The sequence below is a fragment of the Procambarus clarkii genome, chromosome 71 (genome assembly GCF_040958095.1).
Source record: "Procambarus clarkii isolate CNS0578487 chromosome 71, FALCON_Pclarkii_2.0, whole genome shotgun sequence".
Taxonomy (NCBI): Eukaryota; Metazoa; Arthropoda; class Malacostraca; order Decapoda; family Cambaridae; genus Procambarus; species Procambarus clarkii.
Genome location: NC_091220.1, coordinates 19,331,951 through 19,351,987, shown reverse-complemented (window position 1 = coordinate 19,351,987; position 20,037 = coordinate 19,331,951).

Genomic DNA, 20,037 nt, shown 5'->3' with positions numbered 1-20,037 from the left:
AGAGTTAGAGACAGAGAGAGTTAGAGACAGAGTTAGAGACAGAGAGAGTTAGAGACAGAGAGAGTTAGAGACAGAGAGAGTTAGAGACAGAGTTAGAGACAGAGAGAGTTAAAGACAGAGTTAGAGACAGAGAGAGTTAGAGTCAGAGAGAGTTAGAGACAGAGTTAGAGACAGAGAGAGTTAGGGACAGAGTTAGAGACAGAGAGAGTTAGAGGCAGAGTTAGAGACAGAGAGAGTTAGAGACAGAGTTAGAGTCACAGACAGAGCCACAACGCCACAGGTCCCAGAACACAGTTGGATGACGCCTCCCAGCCGGGTGGAAGTTGATAGGAGAATGGAATATTCTTTCATTATAGAAGGGAAAGCAACAATAAATAGGAGAGGAACAGGTGGAAAAGGTATAGTGAAAGAGTGAAGAAAGAGAAAAATAAGATGGGAAAAAGGGGTAGAATGATGAAATTGAGGAGGAGATAGGAGATAAGGATAAAGGAAATAAGGAGGATAAGGAAATGAAGAGAGGAAGAAGATAAGGAGCAATAAGAAGCATAGCAGCAACAGGCAGGAAGCTAGCAAACAAGGCCATTCAACCTCAACAGTACCATATCCCCCTCTATAAAAGGCATTTCAAACTGTCTATCACCCCCCAGACTGTCTCGTTTCCCCCCCCCCCCTAACAACCACCACCACCACTACCACCATCACCCTGTATGCTTGAGAACCCTCCCCAACCAACCCCCCTTAACCACCAAACCTTAACAACCCCCCCTACCAACCCCCCCTTAACCACCAACCCCTAACAACCCTCCCTCCCCCCCCCCCATATTTAATTCACCACGAGTTCCAAGTTAAGGAATCCAGAGGGCATACTTAACTACCCCACAAAGGACAAGACTCCCCTTGTTTGTCCTATCACCTTAACTTCATCCGGACAAAGAAAGATCACAAGGACAGTAGAAGGGGGGGGGGGGAGTGGGGGGGAAGGGGGGGAGTGGGGGGAAGGGGGGGGGGGTGGTTGAAAAGGTCACTTTAAAAGTTGTTCTTTGAGTCATTTTGCAGAGACGGGGGTATTGTGTTTGAAATTCAGATGTGAAATGCTTCCTGCTTCTGTCAGGAAGTGTAGCGATAGATAGCTGGATAGACAGGGGGGGATAGATAGACAGATAGGAAGATAGATAGGTAGACAGACTGATGGTTAATTAACAACACTGAAGAATTATGATAAATTAGGCATTAATTTACCGTCAGTATACAGGTGCGCAGGTTGACGGGTGATGACAGGTATTCAAACACCACCCCAGATGGACAGAGACACAGAGAGACAAGACAGACAGACAGACGCAGATAATCAATAAAGTTGCCAAACAAACAGACATTTAAGGGCTTAGACGGAAACAAAATGTAAGGGCGAAAATAATTACACACACACACACACACACACACACACACACACACACACACACACACACACACACACTGATAATAAAGAAAATCCTGGAGAATTTGCAACTTTGCAACAGCAAGATAAAAGTCATGCCTGACAAACTTGATCGAGTTCTATGCCAGAGTTGCCACAATACGACCCCAAATAGATAGCCCGGGTAGACTGTATCCAATTCTTAACTATTAACAATCATTCTGATACTATTCAAGATAGACAAGTTGGGATATCATGGGACAAAACACTGAACTGGGGTATTAGGGAGTACTTGTAGGCAACAGAGGGTCATACAGGAGCTTATCTGGAGGGATGTAACAAGTGGAATGCTCCCAAAGCTGGTTAACGGGTGTGCCACATGTTCTAGATGAGGCATAGCCAGAGCATTCAAGGTGGAGAAGCATATTTTCCAAGCTCTCTCTCCCTCAGGAAAGACCTTTTAAGCCATTTTTGACACCACTTTGGCACCGAGTCTCCACAAACACGCCACCAAGACTTATTACACACAAACCCTTTACGGTCACCTGACGGAACGAGTCTTATAAAACAAAATAGTATCCCCTGAGAATGGAAAATCGAGAGGGGGGACTCCAGAAAATAGTTTCCTTTAGGTTAGATCAGTGCAGAGTGCTTAGGTGAGGGGAAAGGTGAGGAGAAGTGAGGGGTGAGTAGATGGAGGTTATCTTGAGGTTATCTTGAGATGATTTCGGGGCTTTAGTGTCCCCGCGACCCGGTCCTCGACCAGGCCTCCACCCTGCAGGAAGCAGCCCGTGACAGCTGACTAACACCCAGGTACCTATTTTACTGCTAGGTAACAGGGGCATAGGATGAAAGAAACTCTGCCCATTGTTTCTCGCCGGCGCCTGGGATCGAACCCAGGACCACAGGATCACAAGTCCAGCGTCCAGCGGATCACAAGTCCAAGGAGATACATGATTACAACACTGATTACAACTGTAAACATTGAGCATTATAAACAAAAAATGTACATAATAAAGCAAAGAAAACGCGGAACAAGCCGATATAAACAATAAATTGAGACCCGGTTGAGTGGGGACGGGGAAGGGGGGAAGGGGGGGGGGCAGATAATGATCCTAGAGACTGTTTGTGGCTGCATGCGGTAGCCCCCGAGGTTGCCTGCGGCCTGCGGCCAGCCGCCTGCCTCCCCGCGCCCCCATACATAATATATGGCTATAGCTGCCGTGCTTCCCCATCCATCTCCTGACTGGTCTTATACAACACTGAAGTTATCTTGCTGTTTGCTTGGGGGCGGGGGCGGGGGGGGGAGAGGCGGGGGGGTGAGGGGCGGGGGGGAGGGGAGAGGAACGGAGTAGAGGGGAGATGGAAGAGGCGGAAGAGGAAGACATGGAAGAGAAAGATAGGACAATTAAACACACACACTGGGGGCTGGGTGGCTGAGTGGACAGCGCTCTAGACTCATAGACCTAGGGCCCGGGGTTCGATCCTCGCACCCGGCGGAGACAGATGCCAACCCCACAACCGTTTTCCAACAGGTATATCAGGTGAAAGGAAACGCTGCACAACCGAAGGTTTCAACTTTTGGGTGTGACTACACTGCGTCGACCACTGCGCTATATCGTCTCTTACGACCTGTGTTGTGTGGCTGTGTTGTGTGGCTGTGTTGTGTGGCTGTGTTGTGTGGCTGTGTTGTGTGGCTGTGTTGTGTGGCTGTGTTGTGTGGCTGTGTTGTGTGGCTGTGTTGTGTGTGGCTGTGTTGTGTGGCTGTGTTGTGTGGCTGTGTTGTGTGGCTGTGTTGTGTGGCTGTGTTGTGTGGCTGTGTTGTGTGGCTGTGTTGTGTGGCTGTGTTGTGTGGCTGTGTTGTGTGGCTGTGTTGTGTGTGGCTGTGTTGTGTGTGGCTGTGTTGTGTGGCTGTGTTGTGTGGTTGTGTTGTGTGGCTGTGTTGTGTGGCTGTGTTGTGTGGCTGTGTTGTGTGGCTGTGTTGTGTGGCTGTGTTGTGTGGCTGTGTTGTGTGTGGCTGTGTTGTGTGTGGCTGTGTTGTGTGGCTGTGTTGTGTGGTTGTGTTGTGTGGCTGTGTTGTGTGGCTGTGTTGTGTGGCTGTGTTGTGTGGCTGTGTTGTGTGGTTGTGTTGTGTGGCTGTGTTGTGTGGCTGTGTTGTGTGGCTGTGTTGTGTGGTTGTGTTGTGTGGCTGTGTTGTGTGGTTGTGTTGTGTGGCTGTGTTGTGTGGCTGTGTTGTGTGGCTGTGTTGTGTGGTTGTGTTGTGTGGCTGTGTTGTGTGGCTGTGTTGTGTGTGGCTGTGTTGTGTGAGGCTGTGTTGTGTGTGGCTGTGTTGTGTGTGGCTGTGTTGTGTGTGGCTGTGTTGTGTGTGGCTGTGTTGTGTGTGGCTGTGTTGTGTGTGGCTGTGTTGTGTGTGGCTGTGTTGTGTGTGGCTGTGTTGTGTGGCTGTGTTGTGTGGCTGTGTTGTGTGGCTGTGTTGTGTGGCTGTGTTGTGTGGCTGTGTTATGTGTGGCTGTGTTGTGTGGCTGTGTTGTGTGTGGCTGTGTTGTGTGAGGCTGTGTTGTGTGTGGCTGTGTTGTGTGTGGCTGTGTTGTGTGTGGCTGTGTTGTGTGGCTGTGTTGTGTGTGGCTGTGTTGTGTGGCTGTGTTGTGTGGTTGTGTTATGTGGCTGTGTTGTGTGGCTGTGTTGTGTGGCTGTGTTGTGTGGCTGTGTTGTGTGTGGCTGTGTTGTGTGGCTGTGTTGTGTGGCTGTGTTGTGTGGCTGTGTTGTGTGGCTGTGTTATGTGGCTGTGTTGTGTGGCTGTGTTGTGTGTGGCTGTGTTGTGTGGCTGTGTTGTGTGGCTGTGTTGTGTGGTTGTGTTGTGTGGCTGTGTTGTGTGGTTGTGTTGTGTGGCTGTGTTGTGTGGCTGTGTTGTGTGGCTGTGTTATGTGGCTGTGTTGTGTGGCTGTGTTGTGTGTGGCTGTGTTGTGTGGCTGTGTTGTGTGGCTGTGTTGTGTGGCTGTGTTGTGTGGCTGTGTTGTGTGGTTGTGTTGTGTGGTTGTGTTGTGTGGCTGTGTTGTGTGGCTGTGTTGTGTGTGGCTGTGTTGTGTGGTTGTGTTGTGTGGCTGTGTTGTGTGGCTGTGTTGTGTGGCTGTGTTGTGTGGCTGTGTTGTGTGGCTGTGTTGTGTGGTTGTGTTGTGTGGCTGTGTTGTGTGGCTGTGTTGTGTGGCTGTGTTGTGTGGTTGTGTTGTGTGGTTGTGTTGTGTGGCTGTGTTGTGTGGCTGTGTTGTGTGTGGCTGTGTTGTGTGGTTGTGTTGTGTGGCTGTGTTGTGTGTGGCTGTGTTGTGTGGCTGTGTTGTGTGTGGCTGTGTTGTGTGTGGCTGTGTTGTGTGGCTGTGTTGTGTGTGGCTGTGTTGTGTGGTTGTGTTGTGTGGTTGTGTTGTGTGGTTGTGTTGTGTGGCTGTGTTGTGTGGCTGTGTTGTGTGGCTGTGTTGTGTGTGGCTGTGTTGTGTGTGGCTGTGTTGTGTGTGGCTGTGTTGTGTGGCTGTGTTGTGTGTGGCTGTGTTGTGTGTGGCTGTGTTGTGTGTGGCTGTGTTGTGTGTGGCTGTGTTGTGTGTGGCTGTGTTGTGTGTGGCTGTGTTGTGTGGCTGTGTTGTGTGGCTGTGTTGTGTGGTTGTGTTGTGTGGCTGTGTTGTGTGGCTGTGTTGTGTGGCTGTGTTATGTGGCTGTGTTGTGTGTGGCTGTGTTGTGTGGCTGTGTTGTGTGGCTGTGTTGTGTGGCTGTGTTGTGTGGCTGTGTTGTGTGGTTGTGTTATGTGGTTGTGTTGTGTGGCTGTGTTGTGTGGCTGTGTTGTGTGGTTGTGTTGTGTGGCTGTGTTGTGTGGCTGTGTTGTGTGGCTGTGTTGTGTGGCTGTGTTGTGTGGCTGTGTTGTGTGGCTGTGTTGTGTGTGGCTGTGTTGTGTGTGACTGTGTTGTGTGTGGCTGTGTTGTGTGGCTGTGTTGTGTGGTTGTGTTATGTGGTTGTGTTGTGTGGCTGTGTTGTGTGGCTGTGTTGTGTGGCTGTGTTGTGTGGCTGTGTTGTGTGTGGCTGTGTTGTGTGGCTGTGTTGTGTGGCTGTGTTGTGTGGCTGTGTTGTGTGTGGCTGTGTTGTGTGTGGCTGTGTTGTGTGGCTGTGTTGTGTGGCTGTGTTGTGTGGCTGTGTTGTGTGGCTGTGTTGTGTGGCTGTGTTGTGTGGCTGTGTTGTGTGGCTGTGAGGGAGGATGCTGTTACTCTATTTTTATTATCGTATATATCTTTTTGCGTTTGTCTATTCTCTTTCACTTTATCCTTTTTTCTTTCTCTTTCATATATATATATATATATATATATATATATATATATATATAGCTTACTGTCCACCACGTACATGAGACCAGTTATAGAGTATGCAGCCACGTCAAGCAGCCCCTTATTCCCACTTCAAAAAGCATGTAAGCGAATTTAGAAAAGCTATAGAGGTCTTAAATGAGGTTCGTCGCAGAATCCCAAGGATTTGGACATGAAGAAAGACTGAAGGAACTAGACCTGGCATTCCTAGAAAAGAGGAGAGGACGATAGGAGACATGACAGCGACGTAAAACATATTTTGAGAGGATATATGAATACAGACTGAATGAGCCACAAAGGGGATTCGAACCTAAGAACGCCTTATCACTGTCGAACTGTCATTACAGCTGGCCACCCGCGGCGGCCGGACCATGAGAGACGCTGTAAAAATACAATGCAGCTCTCGGCCCCGGGTCTGAGGTAAGAGTATTGGGCCAACCGGATGTTTTAGTCATTCGTGGCCATTATCCGGAGTCGATTAACCATGATTTATGCGGATGGTTCGCTTGTCACGGCGAATTTACGAACGGGGGACACGCGTGAACCCCCGAAGTAACTCACATCTTATGGGCGTCTTAAGAGGAGAGGGAAGAGGAGGGTGAGAAGGAAGGTGAGGGGAAGGTGAGGGGAAAGGTGAGGGGAGGGAAGAATGACGGAGTAGAGACAGGGGAATGGGAGAGAGACGGAACAGATGGAAATGGAAAAGGAGACAGAGGGGGAATCAAAGATAAAGAGGGAAAGAAACAAGGAGGTAAGGGAGAAGTGGAGGAAGGAAGAAGAAAATGGATAGATGCGATAAAGGTGAAGAAGGAAGAAGGAGTATGTAAACAAGGGAGGGAAAACACGGTAAGGAAACTGAGGGAAGAAGGGAAGGAAAAAGGAGAAATAGGAGAGAATGGAGAATAGCAAAACTCAATCATATATCACCCAGTTCAAAGAATCATCAACAGTCATCAACCAATTGACACATTCACTGTTCAGCTCAAACAGTTATCACACAGTTCAAACCGTTATCACCCTTATGAAACAACTATCATCCATTTCAACTGTCATCCATATCCATCTGGTTGTCTCGACGTAAATCCATCTCCTTCTTTCAATATCCATCTCCTTCTCTCAATATCCATCTCGTTCTTTCAATATCCATTTCCTTCTCTCAATATCCATCTCGTTCTCTCAATATCCATCTCCTCTCAATATTCATCTCGTTCTCTCAATATCCATCTCGTTCTCTCAATATCCATCTCCTTCTCTCAATATCCATCTCGTTCTCTCAATATCCATCTCGTTCTCTCAATATCCATCTCGTTCTCTCAATATCCATCTCGTTCTCTCAATATCCATCTCGTTCTCTCAATATCCATCTCCTTCTCTCAATATCCATCTCCTTCTCTCAATATCCATCTCCTTCTCTCAATATCCATCTCCTTCTCTCAATATCCATCTCCTTCTCTCAATATCCATCTCCTTCTCTCAATATCCATCTCGTTCTCTCAATATCCATCTCCTTCTCTCAATATCCATCTCCTTCTCTCAATATCCATCTCGTTCTCTCAATATCCATCTCCTCTCAATATCCATCTCCTTCTCTCAATATCCATCTCCTTCTCTCAATATCCATCTCCTTCTCTCAATATCCATCTCGTTCTCTCAATATCCATCTCCTTCTCTCAATATCCATCTCCTCTCAATATCCATCTCCTCTCAATATCCATCTCCTTCTCTCAATATCCATCTCCTTCTCTCAATATCCATCTCCTTCTCTCAATATCCATCTCCTCTCAATATCCATCTCCTTCTCTCAATATCCATCTCCTTCTCTCAATATCCATCTCCTCTCAATATCCATCTCCTTCTCTCAATATCCATCTCCTTCTCTCAATATCCATCTCCTTCTCTCAATATCCATCTCCTTCTCTCAATATCCATCTCCTCTCAATATCCATCTCCTTCTCTCAATATCCATCTCCTTCTCTCAATATCCATCTCCTTCTCTCAATATCCATCTCCTTCTCTCAATATCCATCTCCTCTCAATATCCATCTCCTTCTCTCAATATCCATCTCCTCTCAATATCCATCTCCTTCTCTCAATATCCATCTCCTTCTCTCAATATCCATCTCCTTCTCTCAATATCCATCTCCTCTCAATATCCATCTCCTTCTCTCAATATCCATCTCCTTCTCTCAATATCCATCTCCTTCTCTCAATATCCATCTCCTTCTCTCAATATCCATCTCCTTCTCTCAATATCCATCTCCTTCTCTCAATATCCATCTCCTTCTCTCAATATCCACCTGTATCTATAAACACACTTTTATGGAATAAACAGTCCATATTTTGAGCATTTTATACTCACATAAGAGTCAGGAGTCCAATCGTTTTAGGGAGGAGGGGGGGAGGGCTGGTTCCTTAGGATGATTCGCCAATCCTTATGGGATGGGTCCATATGATGATTTGCCAATCATATCGTTGTTGTTACCAATGATTAGCCAGTCCTCTCCTGGTTGTTTGCTATGATGATCCTCTCGTGGTTACTTTTTATGATTAGCTAATTATTGTTTGTCCGTTCCCCATAATTAGCCAATCCTCCTGTGATTGTTCACCTTGATTAGCCAATCAATTAAATAAATGTTCAAATTTAGCTGAGTTTTTTAATTTAATGGTTCTCTCATTTATAGTGTTCCTTTACAACTCGTTCTTCAATTATTGATATCATTAATTACCCGTACACTAATACATATAGTAATCACGTGTTCCTTGGCGTCATTTATGCCATAAAGTTTAATACACTATAATCACAGGCAGCTTTGTTTCCCCTATTGCTATTACGTCAAGATCATTAATGTCGGCCAATTCTTTCACTGAATTCAACCACTTTATTGGAGTCAATCAGCATTGGTATACGAAAGCGCCCCCAGCCTGGGAGGGGTATCCTGAGTAGGATTTGTTGAGAGAGAGAGAGAGAGAGAGAGAGAGAGAGAGAGAGAGAGAGAGAGAGAGAGAGAGAGAGAGAGAGAGAGAGAGAGAGAGAGAGAGAGAGAGAGAGAGGGAGGGAGAGAGAGAGAGAAGGAGTGAGAGGGAGAGTGAGGGAGGGAGAGAGAGAGAGAGAGAGAGAGAGAGAGAGAGAGAGAGAGAGAGAGAGAGAGAGAGAGAGAGAGAGAGAGAGAGAGAGAGAGAAAGAGAGAGAGAGGTCAATAGGAGGATCGACGAGTCTGGTTCAGAGCAGACAACCGCTACTCAACTGTGAGAATTTCTTCTGAATAAATCATACACGTCTCGAATATTTCTGAATTTTTTCCAAGGAAGTTCTGTACCCTTGCTGTACTGCTTTCTTTTATACCTTATTTTGACGTGTTTTTTGGAATATATTTAATATATATATCATCAGCGTTTGGTAATGATCCGGTCGGTATGTGTGTGCGTGTGTGTGCGTGCGTGTGTGCTTCATCAGGTACTTGTCTTACACTGACAAGAAGAACTCACAGTCAAAGCAGAGTGCCATCAGGAAGAAATGTCAACACAAAAGAGCCCTTACTCACTGCCACTTCCCTCTCTCTCTCTCTCTCTCTCCCCCTCACTCACTTTTCCCCTCTTCCCCCTCCCCACCTCTCTCCTAGAGTCCACTACAGTACCCACATCCTCCACCAGGCCTCCAAGGACCGGTTGAGTACCAGTAACTCCCTCTCCACCATGATGTAGTCTGACAAGCAACTTTGATGTAATGTGGAGACTGGAGCGCCATCTACCTCACACAAAGACACGAATAATTAAAATAAAAATAATACAAATATTTATATTTTGAACTGTGCTGTTGCATGTTGCAATTATTATTATTATTATTATTATTATTATTATTATTATTGTGCAGTATAAGTTAAAAAAAATCAGTAGGAGCCGTGATAAGGATTCGAACTTTATGATCTGGGTTCTCCCAAGCACATGCCTTAACCTACTACACCATGACATGTTTAAAAGCCAAATTGCAACCTGGGATTCAACTGAAGCCTAACCAGGGGGTTTCCTCCCCCCCCTTCCTTTCTCATGCACTCTGAAATACACTCTGGGAATTCTACCTCCTACAAGCCAAAGAGCATGGAGGTCAATAGGCTAATACACTCAATACACATACAATACAATAGGTCCATGCACTCACACATACAACCACAATCACCACCAATCACCACAATCACCACCAATCACTACAATCACCACCAATCACCACCACAATCACCACCATCGTCCTGAAAATTTCACGAAACAAAAATTTGAAAAAATAAGAAAAATATTTAAAAACTTATCCGGCTGTAAACTGGGCCTAAACGTATGCTTAACGAGGCTGTTCGCTTATCCGGTAGTTACTGGTCACTTTCTGGGCACCCGGATTGGTCGTTAGAGGAAGGTGCTCGCGCAAAGCCTAGTCAAACCTGATTCTGTAATTATCACCGTCGCTGTATTGTGATACAGTGCAGACAGTGCCAGTGGAAGTGCTTACAGTGCTAGGAAAGTGCCTACAGTGCCAGGGGAGTATTTACAGTGCCAGGGAAGTACTTACAGTGCCAGGGAAGTATTTACAGTCCCAGGGAAGTACTTACAGTGCCAGGGAAGTACTTAGTGCCAGGGAAGAACTTACATTGCCAGGGGAAGTACTTACAGTGCCAGGTGAAGTACTTACAGTGCCAGGGAAGTACTTACAGTGCCAGGGGAAGTACTTACAGTGCCAAGGGGAAATACAGTGCCAGGAAAGTACTTACAGTGCATAGGAACTACTTAGAGTACTAGGAAGTGTCAAGAGTACCATACAATAAGCAGATTGCAAAGGTGCCAGAGCCTGTCCCCAGAGTGCCTATGGTGCCAGAGTCTGTCCCCAGAGTGCCTTTGGTGCCAGAGTCTGCCCCCAGAGTGCCTATGGTGCCAGAGTCTGCTCCCAGAGTGCCTATGGTGCCAGAGTCTGCCCCCAGAGTGCCTATGGTGCCAGAGTCTTCTCCCAGAGTGCCTATGGTGCCAGAGTCTGCTCCCAGAGTGCCTATGGTGCCAGAGTCTGTCCCCAGAGTGCCTATGGGGCCAGAGTCTGCCCCCAGAGTGCCTATGGTGCCAGAGTCTGCCCCCAGAGTGCCTATGGTGCCAGAGTCTGCCCCCAGAGTGCCTATGGTGCCAGAGTCTGCCCCCAGAGTGCCTATGGTGTCAGAGCCGGCCCTCAGAGTGCCTATGGTGCCAGAGTCTGCCCCCAGAGTGCCTATGGTGCCAGAGTCTGCCCCCAGAGTGCCTATGGTGTCAGAGCCGGCCCTCAGTGCCTATGGTGCCAGAGTCTGCTCCCAGAGTGCCTATGGTGCCAGAGTCTGCCCCCAGAGTGCCTATGGTGCCAGAGTCTGCCCCCAGAGTGCCTATGGTGCCAGAGTCTGCCCCCAGAGTGCCTATGGTGTCAGAGACTGCCCCCAGAGTGCCTATGGTGCCAGAGTCTGCCCCCAGAGTGCCTATGGTGCCAAAGCCTGCACAGAGAGTGCCCAGGGCCGCAGAGAGTACCTAACCACAACAAAATATAAAAAATAAGAGTGCAAGAGAGTGCCTAGCACTCTTCAAGCCACATTATCCAAGGCACTTCTTGCTTTTATGGCACCAACTTCCCACTAATTACCGTGCCAGGGAGTGCCAGCTGCTCATCCTGGCTACGCTCGGGTTCTTGCTCAACCAGGCTGTTGGGGACGGCATTTTGTTGTGGGATTCTTTGAATAATAGTGTCGAAGGTGTTGGTGGAGTGGGGGGGAGGGGAGGGGGTGAGGGAGAATGGTATATCTTGAGATGATTTCGGGGCTTTTAGTGTCCCCGCGGCCCGGTCCTCGACCAGGCCTCCACCCCCAGGAAGCAGCCCATGACAGCTGACTAACACCCAGGTACCTATTTTACTGCTAGGTAACAGGGGCATAGGGTGAAAGAAACTCTGCCCATCTGTCTCCGCCGGGTGCGGGGATCGAACCCCGGTCCCTAGGTCCACGAGTTTAGAGCGCTGACCACTCAGCCATCAAGCACCCAGCCAGTGTGTGTGTGTGTGTGTGTGTGTGTGTGTACTCACCTAGTTGTACTCACCTAGTTGTGTTTGCGGGGGTTGAGCTCTGGCTCTTTGGTCCCGCCTCTCAACCGTCACACACACATGTGTGTGTGTGTGTGCGCGCGTGTGTGTGCGCGCGTGTGTGTGTGTGCGTGTGTGTGTGTGTGTGTGTGTGTATGTATGTGCGCGCGCGCGCACTGGTGAATACTCAACATAATTTTATTCTCATAAAAAATGGAAATCTAAAGAGAAAACGTAAAGCCGGCGCCAGTTGAGAAGGGGAGACTAGTGTAGTCGTGTCTCCCCCGCTGACTCCTCCACTCCCCACACGACAAACTGCTCAGCTTGGCGACGATAACTTTTAACAACGCTCATTACTTCCTGTCACTAAATCTTCACGATATAACTTTGGCAGTAGTTAGCTTCCAAAAAAAAATTATATATATGTTGGGAGGTCTTAGATCAGGGGAATAGAGAGGAGGGGCCAGATTCACGAAAGCACTTACGAACGTGTACATCTTTCGTCAATCTTTGACGGCTTTGGTTACATTTATTAAACAGTTTACAAGCATGAAAACTTACCAATCAACTGTTGTTATTGTTATAAACAGCCTCCTGGTGCTTCGGAGCTCATTAACTGTTTAATAATTGGAAACAAAGCCACCAAAGATTGAGAAAAGATGTACAGGTTCGTAAGTGCTTGCGTAAGTGCTTTCGTGAATCTGGCCCGAGGTTCATATTGCTTATATGTTGTAGGATATTTGTTCTTCAGTTCTCCTGTTCCTCCTTATCTTCCTTATACTTATACTTATACTTCCTTATACCTGACACGTAGTAAGCAAGGCTCTGTTAACGATTCAATAAAACTTTCAATGTTGGCTACCGTCACACTCCCATAAAGTGAGAGAAATATAGCTACAGGTTAAATAATAATTATAATTACGAAGCAATAAAATGCTTACCTTCAAACGCTAAGAAGGTTAGGTTAGGTCGTGGTTTTCTATTCAGCTTTTCAGGTAAACTCAAATATTCACAATATATTTGACAGTACGATTTAATACTAAGTGAACTCTCCTTCTCTCTCTCTCTGTCTCTCTGTCTCTCTCTCTCTCTCTCTCTCTCTCTCTCTCTCTCTCTCTCTCTCTCTCTCTCTCTCTCTCTCTCTCTCTCTCTCTCTCTCTCTCTCTCTCTCTCTCTCTCTCTCTCTCTCTCTCTCTCTCAGGTCGGGGCCCAGGGGCTGAAGCGTGATCCTCACCTAGGTGAGTACATCTAGGTGGTTTCAGACTCACATGTTTGGAGACGGAGTTACTCACATTCCAGCAATCTGAATGACGTTAGAATATATATATGATAAGTCAAGTAGAAGACAACAATGAAATTTCACTGGAATTTGAGTTTGAGATTTGGTGGATACATGGAGAGAGAGAGAGAGAGAGAGAGAGAGAGAGAGAGAGAGAGAGAGAGAGAGAGAGAGAGAGAGAGAGAGAGAGAGAGAGAGAGAGAGGAAGACAGACAGACAGAGAGACAGACAGACAGAGACAGAGAGATAGACAGATAATTTATCATTAAAAATAATCAACGTATATGGCAAGATCGTAGGGAATACTATTGCCACAAGCGTGTCTATATTTATGATATAACAAATATATGTTATACGTACACGCTTTATCATAGGCCTACCCTAACCTATCCTAGCCCTAAACATGACTAAACTCTTGTTACCCATGCCTGCCTTTAAGGTAATCGAGCCTTGATTACCTTAAAGATATTTGGATTCAATTGGCAGTTAAGGTCTATTTTTAAAGATCCAGTGACTGACTCCAATGATGCTTTTCCTCATATATAAATATATATTTGTATATGTATATATAAATATATTATAAATATATATAAATATAATATATATATATATAATATATATATATATATATATATATATATATAATATATATATATACTAGAATTGTTATAGGTAGGCCTAGATTTAGGTATATTAGGCTGGCTAGTTTAGGTTAATTAGGCTGGTGTTTAGGTTCTGTTGGTAATTTGCGATAAGTGGGTGAGGCATTTTAGTGGTGAGATTCGAACCCAGAACGGGATCGGGGTTACTATTCGAATATTGTTTCGAATACAATCAGCTATCTGGCACGTTTAAATACATTTCATTCATAAATGTTGGTGGTGTATTGTATTGTATTGTGAATGAGCTGTGGATGAGTGAATGATGAATCTCACCGTAGCCCCGTGTTGGTTTACACGACCGTGAACCGTGAATGCTGTATTGTCAAAGGTGTGGGGGAAAATCGGGTTTTATCCTGTGGTAGATAGGATTTTTTGAGGGGATATTTCCCCGTAGGCTCCAGAAATCCTACACCCTTTCCATTGTATTCTGACTATTATACGTTAGTCTGTCTGTCTGTCTGTCTCTCTCTCTCTCTCTCTCTCTCTCTCTCTCTCTCTGTCTCTCTCTCTCTCTCTCATAATGTGTCTAGACCTTAACCTCTTACACTCTAGATGTTCATAGGCCTTAATAACCCTCCAGAGGTTGATAGGCCTTAATAACCCTCCAGAGGTTGACAGGCCTTAATAACCCTCCAGAGGTTGATAGGTCTTAATAACCCTCCAGAGGTTGATAGGCCTTAATAACCCTCCAGAGGTTGATAGGCCTTAATAACCCTCCAGAGGTTAATAGACCTTAATAACCCTCCAGAGGTTGATAGGTCTTAATAACCCTCCAGAGGATGATAGGCCTTAATAACCCTCCAGAGGTTGAAAGGCCTTAATAACCCTCCAGAGGTTGATAGGCCTTAATAACCCTCCAGAGGTTGATAAGCCTCAAGTTAACACAAAAAATTCATCTTTTTCATTCTATTAGCTTTCTAATGAAGACGAGAGAGAGAGAGAGAGAGAGAGAGAGAGAGAGAGAGAGAGAGAGAGAGAGAGAGAGAGAGAGAGAGAGAGAGAGAGAGAGAGAGAGAGAGAGAGGGAGAGAGAGAGAGACACACACACACAAACAGAAAACGAGAGTCTGAAACACTGACCATCAGACAAACAAAAAAAAAATACAAAAGATGGAAAACTATAAAAAACACACACACACACACACACACAAATTCTCCCTACCCTCCCTCCGAGTCACGTGTTTGGCGTTGAATCAGAAAATTTATTCAGTTGGGAATGATTTCATAAGAAAGTTCAAGGCGCAACAGAAAACGGAGCCGGGCTGGAGGCAGGACCATTTTTTTTATCTTTATGGAGTCAAGTTTTGACTCTCAAAATTGGAAACGAAAAAATAATAAGAGAAAAAAAAACGGATTGTCATTTATAGGCTGTAAAATACTGGTTAATATATTGTATGGGTATATGTGTTTTATATGTGATATTTGTGTGCGAACGCACATATATATACAGACGCGCGTGCACACACGCACACCAGTTAAACTAGGTATAAGGATATTAAAGTTGTTTTTTTAACTTCATTTTTTCGGACTATAAAGTGAATAGTGCAAAATTGTACAAAAAATAGTCTCAAAATTGAGAGAGAGAGAGAGAGAGAGAGAGAGAGAGAGAGAGAGAGAGAGAGAGAGAGAGAGAGAGAGAGAGAGAGAGAGAGAGAGACAGAGAGACAGAGAGAGAGACAGAGAGAGAGAGAGAGAGAGAGAGAGAGAGAGAGAGAGAGAGAGAGAGAGAGAGAGAGAGAGAGAGAGAGAGAGAGAGAGAGAGAAACAGAGACAGAGAGAGAAACAGAGACATAGAGAGAAACAGAGACAGAGAAACAGAGAGAGAGAGAGAGAGAGAGAGAGAGAGAGAGAGAGAGAGAGAGAGAGAGAGAGAGAGAGAGAGAGAGAGAGAGAGAGAGAGAGAGAGAGAGAGAGGATAGGTGACATTAAAAGAAAGAAGAGAAAGGGAAAGAGAAACAAAGAGAAAGCAGAAGAGAAAGAAGAGGTAGAAAAATAGGGGAAAGAATGTACTCTTATAAAATACTTTTCTCACAAACTTCTTTACTTCTTTGTTTCATATTAAAAAAAAATGAGTCATGTAATTTGGTCTTGAGAGTAGAGAAGCATCTTGTCATTATCTCGGATGTTGCCATGGCAACCTGGAGACACACACACACACACACACACACTCCTCACATCCCTGGAAAACAGAAGAGTAAGGGGAGACATGATAACCACCTACAAAATTCTCAGGGGAATTGACAGGGGGACAAAGACAAACTCTTCAGCACGGGTGGGACACGAACAAGGGGACACAGGTGGAAACTTAGTACCCAGATGAGCCACTAACCGTTAGAAAGAACTTTTTCAGTGTCAGAGTAGTTAGATGGAATGCATTAAACAGTGATGTGGTGGAGGCTGACTCCATACACAGTTTCAAGTGTAGATATGATAGAGCCCAGTAGGCTCAGGAACCTGTACATCAGTTGATTGACAGTTGAAAGGCGGGACCAAAGAGCCAGAGCTCAACCCCCGCAAGCACAACTAGGTAAGTACACACACACCACTCTCACTCATTTTGTCTCTCCTCTCCCTCAAGTGTCACCTTAAGTGTGAGCTCCACTAAGTAATTGCTTAGCTGTGTTGACTCTCTCTCTCGTAAGAAATGTAAGCAATAGGTCGACCTCTGTTTGAATGTCTCTCTCTCTCTCTCTCTCTCTCTCTCTCTCTCTCTCTCTCTCTCTCTCTCTCTCTCTCTCTCTCTCTCTCTCTCTCTCTCTGTCTCTCTCTCTCTCTCTGTCTCTCTCTCTCTTTCTCTCACCACCTCTCTCTCTCTCTCTCTCTTCTCTCTCTCTCTCTCTCTCTCTCTCTCTCTCTCTCTCTCTCTCTCTCTCTCTCTCTCTCTCTCTCTCCCTCACCCCCCCCCCTCTCTCTCTCTCTCTCCGTAATACGACTGAGAGACATTCTAGATCAGCCAATCACCAATTAGTTAGCGTGATAGTGTGGAAGCTGGATAAGAATGGATGATACAATGGCCTCCTGCTTCCTTGACCCTGCCAAACTGTCTCTCTCCTGGATATTTTGTTTGTTTAACTCTTTACGTACATGTTATTTACCTAGATGTGGTGGCAGGGTTGAGTCTTAGCTCTGGTACCCCGCCTCTACAGCTAATTCATTGTATGACTTCTTGTACTCATATGTGGTACTATGGTTCTGATGCTTCTCAATTTAATCACCTTGTTTACTCTTAATTACTCTTAACTACGCTTGCTAGTTACTATTAACTAGTCTTGTTAATTACTGTTAACTACTCGGGTTAGTTACTCTTAACTACTCTTGTTAATTATTCTTAACTACTCTGGTAATTACTGTTAACTACTCTTGTTAATTACTCTTAACTACCCGTGTTAATTACTTTTAACTACACTTAAGTTATTAATTGCTTTGCACTCTGTTCTATACAACTAATTTCTCAACTCTTTTTTTTTATTTATCGTACTGTGAATCCACGATTTTTTTTACCTGAAGTGTACCTGTGTCGATAATTTCGAGAGTCTCTCTATCTCTATGCTAGCCCTTCCTAAAAACTTGGGGCTAGATTCACGAAGCAGTTACGCAAGCACTTACGAACCTGGAGCCAGATTCACGAAGCAGTTACGCAAGCACTTACGAACCTGGAGCCAGATTCACAAAGCAGTTACGCAAGCACTTACGAACCTGGAGCCAGATTCACAAAGCAGTTACGCAAGCACTTACGAACGTGTACATCTTTCCTCAATCTTTGACGGCTTTGGTTACATTTATTAAACAGTTTACAAGCATGAAAACTTGCCAATCAACTGTTGTTATTGTTATAAACAGCCTCCTGGTGCTTCGGAGCTCATTAACTGTTTAATAATTGTAAACAAAGCCGCCAAAGATTGAGGAAAGATGTACAGGTTCGTAAGTGTCTGCGTAAGTGCTTCGTGAATCTGGCCCCTGGACTTGTCTGGTGGTATTTGATCTACAAGGCTGTTCCTCGAAGCGGCCCGCAGGTTATCTTGAGATGATTTCGGGGCTTAGCGTCCCCGCGGCCCGGTCCTCAACCAGGCCTCCTTTTTGTTACACCCCCCCCCCCCAGGAAGCAGCCCGTAGCAGCTGTCAAACTCCCAGGTACCTATTTACTGCTGGGTGAACAGGACCATCAGGGTGAAAGAAGCTTTATCCATTTGTTTCCGCCACCGTCGGGGATCGAACCCGGAACCTGAGGACTACGAATCATGAGCGCTGTCCACTCAGCCGTCAGGCCCACACACACACACACACATACACACATCCAGTACAACCTGATTGGACCGCTATTCCTATTTACCTGAATTTACCTGAGGGGTCATTTCCACTCTCTAGTGGTCTCGTCGATGATTGCTTGGGAGTACACCGAGCCCAGGTTCGAATCCCTCTTCACGGTTCCTAACTCCTAACAACTTTAAACCCCCTCCCCCCGTCCTAACTTATACCTATTTCATGGTAAATATCTGATAGATTTTTCGAACATAATCATGGGTAATCACGTTATATAAAAAATATATGATTTATTGATCGAAAAAATCTGATAAATCATGTTATATCAAAGGCGTTTCAGGCGATTTATTTTCATTTAACATCGTTTAATCGCCACAAACCGCGATTTATTCAGATTTCTTTCCCCTATCTGATCAATTTATATGAAAACTTAATTCTCGAGAGATTTATTTCTCAAGTGCGTTCAAGAATCTATTACGAACTTTATACATTCGTGTCGACATTTTTATTTCGTGATTGTGTCATTTCGTACGTAAAAACTAAGTCTTTTCGTTGTAAATTAGTTCCTTAAGGTGTTCACCAGGTTTGTAAAATAGTTCCTTGAGGCGTCGCCAGGTTTGTAAATTAGTTCCTTGAGGCGTCACCAGGTTTGTAAAATAGTTCCTTGAGGCGTCACCAGGTTTGTAAATTAGTTCCTTGAGGCGTCGCCAGGTTTGTAAAATAGTTCCTTGAGGCGTCACCAGGTTTGTAAATTAGTTCCTTGAGGCGTCACCAGGTTTGTAAATTAGTTCCTTGAGGCGTCACCAGGTTTGTAAAATAGTTCCTTGAGGCGTCACCAGGTTTGTAAAATAGTTCCTTGAGGCGTCACCAGGTTTGTAAAATAGTTCCTTGAGGCGTCACCAGGTTTGTAAATTAGTTCCTTGAGGCGGTCACCAGGTTTGTAAAATAGTTCCTTGAGGCGTCACCAGGTTTGTAAATTAGTTCCTTGAGGCGTCGCCAGGTTTGTAAAATAGTTCCTTGAGGCGTCACCAGGTTTGTAAAATAGTTCCTTGAGGCGTTACCTGGTTGATGGGGTTCTGGGAGTTCTTCTACTCCCCAAGCCCGGCCCGAGGCCAGGCTTGACTTGTGAGACTTTGGTCCACCAGGCTGTTGCTTGGAGCGGCCCGCAGGCCCACATATACCTGGTTGATGGGGTTCTGGGAGTTCTTCAACTCCCCAAGCCCGGCCCGAGGCCAGGCTTGACTTGTGAGAGTTTGGTCCACCAGGCTGTTGCTTGGAGCGACCCGCAGGCCCACATATACCTGGTTGATGGGGTTCTGGGAGTTCTTCAACTCCCCAAGCCCGGCCCGAGGCCAGGCTTGACTTGTGAGAGTTTGGTCCACCAGGCTGTTGCTTGGAGCGGCCCGCAGGCCCACATATACCTGGTTGATGGGGTTCTGGGAGTTCTTCTACTCCCCAAGCCCGGCCCGAGGCCAGGCTTGACTTGTGAGAGTTTGGTCCACCAGGCTTGGAGCGGCCCGCAGGCCCCCATACCCACCACAGCCTGGTTGGTCCGGCACTTCCTCAAGAAAGCTATCCAGTTTTCTCTTGAAGATGTCCACGGTTGTTCCAGCAATATTTCTTATAGTCGCTGGGAGGACGTTGAACAACCGCGGACCTCTGATGTTCATACAGTGTTCTCTGATTGTGCCTATGGCACCTCTGCTCTTTACTGGTTCTACTCTGCATTTTCTTCCATATCGTTCACTCCAGTACGTTGTTATTTTACTGTGTAGATTTGGAACCTGTCCCTCCAGTATTTTCCACGTGTATATTATTTGGTATCTCTCTCGTCTCCTTTCTAGAGAGTACATTTGGAGAGCTTTGAGACGATCCCAATAATTTAGGTGCTTTATCTCATCTATGCGTGCCGTATATGTTCTCTGTATTTCCTCAATTTCAGCAATCTCTCGTTCACCAAGTATGTAAATCAGTTTTTAAATTCATTCACCAAACCTGTAAATCAAGACAGTTTAG